The following is an 8,985-nucleotide window of genomic DNA, read 5'->3' on the forward strand; positions in this document are numbered from 1 at the left end:
AAGGAACAGTATGAAACACACATACATACACTCACAGTCACACATAAGACTCGAGCTTCCCAGACCCTCTAGCTTCTTTGTCCACCCTGATGCTGTTCCATGTTAATGATAAATGTGATGTTGTGGGTACAGCCTTCTAGAGAAGGACAAATGTTGGGGGAGGGGAGAGAAAGAGGTAAACTGATGGAGACTTTCTCCAGAAAGGAATGTTTTACCATGTGAACTGCATTCCTGCAGAACTCAAGGCTTTTCTCTTCGTCTAAAGACACACCCTCATTGACAGATGAGGAAGCTAAGATTCAGAGAAATGAAGTGACAAGCAAAGTCAAACAGCTAATTACAGAACTGGGACTAGAACCCCACATTTTTATTCCTGATCCGTTGTGCTTTCTGCCTCATCATATGACCTCGTCGGCTAATTATGGGCTCATAGATTTAGGGACCTCAGACATCCTCTAATCCACCCCTGTCACTAGAGGTGGCTCTGATTGAGCTAAGGTCCCATTTCTAGCTCCTATTAAAGAGACTAGAGGGTATTTTGATTTCCAGGGGCTATTATATAACAAAGAGGAGCTCTCACTTAGACTTCTCCTGAAACATCTACTGTCACCCAAAAAGCCATCTGAATATTCAAGTCTTTCAAATTATAACATGCCAAAATGATGCTCTTGGGAAAAAAAGATTGCAATGCACGTGCACACACACATATACATGTATCCACACACATGAATATGCATACATATGTGTATAAATATTCATATTGCATGGTTCTTTTGCCTAAGAGCATAATTTTGGCATATTTACATGTATAATGCACATACACATGTGTGTGCATGTATATATATTTGTGCATGTGAACATATGTGCCTATATGTATAGTCTTTTGCCTAATAACACCATTTGTATGTGTGTATGTATATACACATGCACACATTTATACATAAACATATACATTTGTATACACACATGCATTATATATAACACGTGTGTGTATGTGTATTCTGGAGAGAAGTTGCTACTAGACAAGACTCCACCTATGCTTTGGAGTAATGATCTCAGTGTCAAAAATCTTATATTTCAGTCTCAGACCCAATCTTTGGAGGGAAGAGATAGTTCAGCACACATGGGTTCCTCATATGAATGAGATGATGATGATGATGATGATGATTCCCAGAATGAGCCTACCATCAGTTAACCTGATGTAGCATCAATCTAGAACAAGAGGACAAAGGGTATACAGGACCTCCCTCAGTCTGTTACCCTCCCTTCAACCTACACACAAAGAGACAGAGATTAGGCAAGGGTTGGTGAGAAAAACTGAAGAGTAGAGGAGAAGATGGCAGGAGAGACGGTGCACTCTGACTAGACTGATTGCCAACTTCATCAATCTGGCTTTTTAAGTGGGCAAGTTGTAGTCAGACGAGGTCAGGGGTCCCTGCCAGTGACCAGAGAAATCACCAGCCTTCAAGAGTTAAAACGTGCACCAATCTTACGTATCAACGCTTGTGCCCTGGGGCCATAAGGAAGCTGGTGCCATGACTCCAGAATTGCTGCATCTGTGACTAATGACAAGTCCTGAGGGAAGGGTAAATGGAGAGCTGCATGTGGCAGTCCTTTACCCTCTTGAAGGGAGCATTCCAGCTGTATGTATCTTAGATCTCATTTATCTAGATCCATCCTATGTCTTGGGGGCAAGAAGATTTCTGTGATTTAGGAAAGCAGGAAGCTTAAAGAGGAGTCAAGTCAACAAGCATTTACTAGGTGCTTATCATGTGTCTGGTGCTGTGCTAAGCATTTTAAATTACTTGGTAGATGTTTTGGGTTTTATTATACTTTATATTCCCTGGCTACCAAATACTTTTGATTGACTTATTGATTCTATGCTAAAAAAAAAAAAGCGCACAGTTTGCAGCGTTTCATCTAACAAACCTATTTCCCTGGAGACCTGATACCATTATGCCAAGGTCACAATAGTACTCATTAAAATGCAGTAAAGGAGATAGGATTGGTCAGGGAGTGAAGCCTCAGAATTCACTTCTGATAGGGTAGATCCGTACACTTGTATAGTCCTTCCACAGCATCTCGTAATAAGAGGTGGAGGTGAGGGATAGAAGATCTTTGACTGTCTGATAACATGGAGAACATGGTATTTACTGAGCACTTGAGACCCAGCAGGAATAGACAAATCACCCAGCTAAGTGTTGAACTCCCCAGGAAGTAGCTGTCAATACAACCTGTCAGTTAAAAGGGGAATAAAACATAGTGCATGGAAGGAGAATAGAAGGAGCTAGACTTGAGATGAAGGTCTAGTCCTTAATGATTGAGGGAGAAAGATGAGAGGAACTAATGGTATTTTCTTCCCTTTTTTGTACACTTATGCACATACATATCCATCTTTTATTCAGCAAATAATTTTCAAGCCTACTGATTGCAAGGAAGAAACACAGGAAGAATCAAAAAAAGTCAAATGATGTATTAAACATGGTACTGTCATGGTGATCAAGTCTGGAGTCAGGGCTTGAGTGACCTTGAGCAAGTTATGTAATTTTGGTTTTCTCATCTAGATAATTAAAGAGCTATGTTTGGTGACTTCTGAAGTCTTTCCATCTCTGATCCTCTAAGATTCTATGTTCTAGCAAATCCCTATGGCCTCCAATATTTTCCAGTCAGAAAGTCACATTCAGAGGGTATCCCAGACCATGATCAGCAAACCTCTCTTCCTCTTGACTCAAAATCAATGTGGTGAGAAGTCCAAGAATGAGTTAGCTGCTAGGTACTTCCTAGAGCTGGTCTAAGTTCTCTCCCAGCCAAAGGGAGGAATTGGGGAGGAGATCCCACTCAGTCAGATGCCCATGTCTTCTCTCAGTGCTCCAGCTATATGCTCCAGTCAAAAGGAAAATGCAAAGGGCCAAAGAATAAGAAGGGATCATTAAAATAAAGATCTGTCCTTTAAAGTCCCTCTGAGAGGATGTGGAAGGACACATAGAATAATATACTATTGGTGGATCTTTGAATTGGTTCAGCCATTCTGGAAAGCAATTTGGAGCTGTAGCCCAAAAGTCACTAAACTATACATATTTTTTGACCCAGTGGTAACTTACTAGGCATAACCCAAAGAGCAAAAAGACTCACTACAGAAAAATTCACAGCAGCATTTTTTATATGACATTTTTCTTTGGAGGTGAGAGTCAGGAAGGTAGGGAGAATGATGTCGCACCTTTACTCCCCCCAGAAAACAAAACAAAGAAAAAAGTGTCAAAAATTTTAAATGCATGGAAGTGAAGAGAAAGAAACTTAGAAGGAAATACAAGCAGAACATCTTTGGAATTAATGTGTTGGATGCGTTATATAGTTTAAAAAATAACCATACGAAGAAATATAATTTGTATATACAAATATAATACTTTTTTGTTTTTTCTATGAAAATGTTCATATATCAATATTTGTCACAATAAGAACAATTAAAAGTCCATCTGAATGTGACACTGACCCTTAATGACAATTGTCTTCTATGACAGCCCTGGACCTTTTAAACTAAATCTCCTACCTCTCCTCTCTATTTTAGTCTTTGATGAAGAGGCAGTGATCCTCTCAGCAAGGCCAAGCTCACTTCTCACACCCTGAGTGCCATTCCCTTCTATACTCTCTTGTAGATGGCACTCATTCTCCCTCTCTTTCTAACATTAGGCTCCATCCCTGCTACCTACTCAGTTCTCTCCCAAACTTCAAAAGCTTTCACTTGACTCTACCATCTTCTCTAATTGTCATCATATATAGCTCTTCTCACACTTTTCACAACCAAACTCCTAGATTAATAAGTTTGAATTCATTATCTTCACTTTCTTTCTTTTCATTCATTTCTCAGTGTGTTGAAATCCAACTTCGGAACTCATTGCTCACATGAAATGACCCTCTGATAGAGATTCTTTAATTGCAACATTCAGTGGATGAGAATGGATTCTCCATACTATAAAGTAGCAAATTTTGCTTCAATTCCTTATAAAAATGCATTATTAAAGTGAACATCTACAAAAGAAAAAGATTACAGATAGTCAGCATGGTTTCATAAAAATCAAGTCATGACAGCCTAAACTTAATTCATTTTTTGACAGGATGACTAGACTGATATATTACAGGAATGCTGTAGATAGAGTTACCTAGGTTTGATAAGGTCTCTCTCTGTATTCTTGTGAAAGTAATTGTTTGGATGTGAACTTGGAAGGTCAGCAGTAGAACACCTGAGAGATAAGTTCTGTTTAACATTTTTATCAGTGACTCAGAGAAAGATGATGTGCTTATCAAATTGGTAGATGCCACAAAGCTGAGAGTTATCACTAATGCATTGGTTGACATAGTAAGGTTTCAAATGATCTTTACAGGCTAGAAGATTGGGTCAAATCAAATAAAATTAAATTCAGGAGTGATAAAGTATAGTACATGTAGCTCTAGACTTGGGTTCAATATTGGAGGCTTCCCAATAAGCAGCTATATGATTTGTGTCCACTCAGGTTTTTCCCTGAGAAGCTCAGAATCTGAGGTATTTAGAACCCCTTGAAAAACATGAAAGGTCCCCATCTCACAAAAAGTGCTCATGGTAATAAGGCATAAAATAAAAGATATGTTTTATTTATCCCAACAGAAAATACAAATAAATGTGCCTTTAAAAATATTGTTTCTTAGATGTAAGAAATTGTTCTCACTCTCACTTATTGACCTCTGAAAGCCCAGAAAATATCACCCCATGAAAAAACCTGAAACAGCTGAGCCAATAGAAAGACAGGGTGTAGCAGTCTTGTAGCCCAGTAAGTTTATAAGGCCCCAAGCAAGCAGGCATCCCCCAAGGGCCAGACTCCCCACCCTCACCCTAAGAGCTCCAGTGTTGTTGAAGCCAGCTCAACACTAGGTAAGCTGCCAGATACCTACAGCCTCTAGATGCCAGCACCTGAGGCCTCAGCACATAAAGCCAGTGTCCAGGTCCTGGTCTCCTAGCACAAGAAGCTTGGGTCAGTGACCCCTGTGCTCCAGCAGGAGAACTCAACTCTAAAAGCCAGGAATTAAGCAAACACCATGAGCAAAAAGCAGAAACGGACAAAGACTATATAGATTCTTATTATGGTGACAGGGAAGATCAAGGCACAAATTCAGAAGAGAATAACATTGTCAATATACCCACATCTGAAACCTCAAAGGGAAAGATGAACTGGTCTCAAGCCCAAAAAGCCTCCTTGGAAGAGCTCAGGAGGGATTTTAAAAGTTGGTTGGAGAAAAATTGGGAAAAGAAATGAGAGGTATGCAAGAGAGAGTTAATAGCTTGGAAAAGAAAGGACAGAAATTGACTGTAGAAAACAAGTCCCTAAAAAGTAGAATTGACCAAATGAAAAAGGGGGCATAAAAACTCATTGAAGAAAAGAAATCCTTAAAAAGTAAAATGAGTGAAATGGAAAAGGAAGTAGAAAATCTAATAGGAGAAAATAATTTTAGAAGTTAGAACTGAACAAGTGGAAGCTAATGACTCTATGAGATATCAAGAATTAGTCAAACAGAAACAAAAGAATGAAAAAATAGGAGAAAACATAAAATACTTCAGTGGTAAAACAATTAACCTGGACAATAGATTCAGAAGACAATTTAAAAAGTATTGGTCTACCTGAAAATCATGATGAAAAAAGAGTCTGGACAGCATCTTTCAGGAAATCATCAAGGAAAATTTCCCTAAGGTCCTAGAACAAGAGGGTAAAATAGTCATTGAAAGAATCCACCAATCACCTCCTGAAAGAGATCTCAAATTGAAATTGCCAAGGAATATTGTAGCCAAATTCCAAATTACCAGGTCAAAATTGGAAGTACTGCAAAGAGGCAGAAATAAACAATTTAAATATCATGGAATAACAGTCAGGATTATGCAGGACCTTGCAGCTTCTATATTAAAAGTTCAGAGGTCATGGAAATACAATAGTCCATTAGGTAAAGGAGCTTGGATTACAACCAAGGATCAACTACCCAGCAGAATTGAGTATAATCTTTCATGGGAGGAGATAGATATTCAGTGAAATAGGGGACTTCCTAAACTTCCTGATGAAAAGACCAGAGCTCAACAGAAAATTTGATCTTCAAATACAAGACTCAAGAGAAATATAAACAGACAAATAGGAAAGAAAAATCATGTTATTAATGAAGGCAAACTGTTTACATCCCAACAAGGGAAGATGACACTTGAAACTCTTGAGAACTATATTGTTATTATGCCATTTAAAAAGGGTATACATAGACAGTGGGCATGGATTCAAGTTTACTTTGATGTGATAATAATAGGTCTAATTAAGTGATGAAAAGAGATTGTACTGAGAGAAGAGAAAAGGAGAAGACAGACAAGGGTAAATAACATCACATGAAAAGGCACAGAAATCTATTACAGAAGAGGGAAAGAAGGGAGGGAAATGAATATTATTTGAACTGTACTTTCATCAGATTTGGCTTAATGAGGGAATAACATAATCAGTTAAGTATAGAAATCTAACTTACCCCATAGGAAGTAGAAGGGAAAAGAGGAAAGAAAAAGGAGGGGTGTATAGAAGGGAGGGAAGAAGTAGTAAGGTTAAAGGGAAAGAAAGGGAGAGCACTGATAGAAGAGAGGGAAGTTGTTGAAAGCAAAATTTTAGTGAGGAGGGAAAGGGAGAAAGGAGAGAGAAAAGCATAAATGGGAGGAAAGTAGGATGGAGGGAAAGATACAGATAGTAATCATAACTGTGAATGAATGAGATGAAGTCTCCCATAAAACAGAAGCAGATAGGAAGGTGGATTAAGAACCATAATTCTACAATATGTTGTTTACAAGAAACACATCTGAAGCAGAGAGATACACACATAGTAAAGGTAAAAGGCTGGAGCAGAATATATTATGCTTCAACTGAAGTAAAAACAAAACAAAAAAACAGAGGTAACAATCCTGATCTCAGACAAAACAAAAGCAAAAATAGGTCTAATTAAGAGATAAAGAAGGAAAATACATCTGTTAAAAGGTACCATAGATAAAATTGTATATAACCTTTGATCCAGCAATACCATTTCTAGGTCTGTATCCCAAAGAGATCATTAAAATGGGAAAAGGACCCACATGTACAAAATATTTATTGAAGCTCTTACTATAGTGGCAAAGAATTGGAAATTGAGGGGACAGCCACAAATTAGGGAATGGTTGAACGAGTTGTGGTATATAAATGTAATGGAATACTATTATGCTGTAAGAAATGATGAGCAGGGGAGGTTAGGTGGCACAGTGAATAGAGCACTGGCCCTGGAGTCAGGAGGACCTGAGTTCAAATCCAGCCTTATACACTTAACACTTACTAACCATGTGACTGCAATGGGAATGTAAATTTTGAAGATCTTCCCTGACCCTAGGCTAAAGTATACCTGGAGCCTGGGGTGGGAGGCTTGTTTTTCAGTAGATACTTTTTGATTGGCCAGTGGGTCAATAAGGTTGTTACATTCTCTGAGACAGGAGAAGGCTATATAAACCATGATTTGAGGCTTTGTTTTGGGGGCTCACTTTGAGAAGTGTTCTGTGATTTGATCTGGATTATGGGAAGCTGTTGTTGAGAGCCCCCCCTCAGCTTTGAAAAACCCCGATGTTGAAACCTAGATGTTGATTTGGTATGGATGTAATGGTTGGACAGGTTGGAAATCTGTCTACTTGATCTGTTTCTGTCTTGATAATTCTGTCTGTATACTCTGAAGTTCAGGGTGCTGACCTTTTTCCCCTGAACTAGGTAAACGATATATGTTTGACTGATTAAAGTAAGCTTGTTAACCCATTTTGAGTTGCTTTCCTTTAACAAAGCAGATCCAAGAACCTGTATTGGCAGCCACCCTGGGGACGCTGGGGTGCTTGTTGCTACAGTGACCTTGGGCAAGTCACTTAACTCCAATTGCTCTGCCTTCCACCCTCCAAAAAATAAAAAAACAAACAAACAAACAAAAAGAAATGATGAGAAGGCAGACTTCAGAAAAACCTGGACTTATATGAACTGATGCTGAGTGAAATAAACAGAAACAACACAACATTGTACACAGTAACAGTCACAGTGTTCAATGACTGACCTTGATAGACTTAACTGTTCTCAACAATGCAAGGATCTATGACAACTCCAAAAGACTCACAATCGGAAATGCTATCCAATTCCTGAGAAAGAACTATGGAGTCTAAATGCAGATGGAAGCATACTATTTACTCTCCTTTTCTTTTGTTTTTTTGTTTTACTTCTTTCTTGTCATCCCCCCGCTCCTGCCATTAGTTCTAATTCTTCTTTACATCATGACTAATGTGAAAATATGTTTAATGTGAATGTATAAGGAAAGCCCATATCAGATTGCACTCTGTCTTGTGGAGGTGGAAGGTGAAGATGGGAGAGAAAATCCAAATCTCAAAATCTTACGGAAGTGAATGCTGAAAACTCAAAATTAATTAATTAATTATATAATAAAAAAACCCCAAAACATTGTTCCTTTCATCTTTATCAAATATTTTTAAAGTTTCTATTTGTATATGTTTCAAAGTATTATGTAGCAATATAGTAGTTAAGGTATATAATTTATAAATAAATATTAATATATTGGGGTGTTTGCTGAAAAATGTGTGTGATCCAAACATTTTTATATTATAGTATTTAAGAGCTGTCTGGGATATTAAGAAGCTTAGTGGTTTAAATGTATGTATATTTATTTAAAAATTATATATATTAAGTGCCATACTGTTATATTTTATATGTCACAAAATATACAAGCAAAATGGGAAATGGAATGCTATGCATAAGAAATAGCAAGTAAGCTAGCTTGGCTAAAGTCTAGAGAGTATGAAGGGGAATAATAAGTAATAAGCATGAAAAATTTTAAAAGATGGGATAAAAGTGAAATCAACAGTCTTTTTTAATTTCTAAAATGTATTTATCAATAGTACACCAGATCTTAATAAGAGTCATGTGATCA

Source organism: Petaurus breviceps, unplaced genomic scaffold (genome assembly GCF_028583685.1).
Source record: "Petaurus breviceps papuanus isolate PSGF00001 unplaced genomic scaffold, PetGlider_PUasm1.0 470, whole genome shotgun sequence".
NCBI lineage: Eukaryota > Metazoa > Chordata > Mammalia > Diprotodontia > Petauridae > Petaurus > Petaurus breviceps.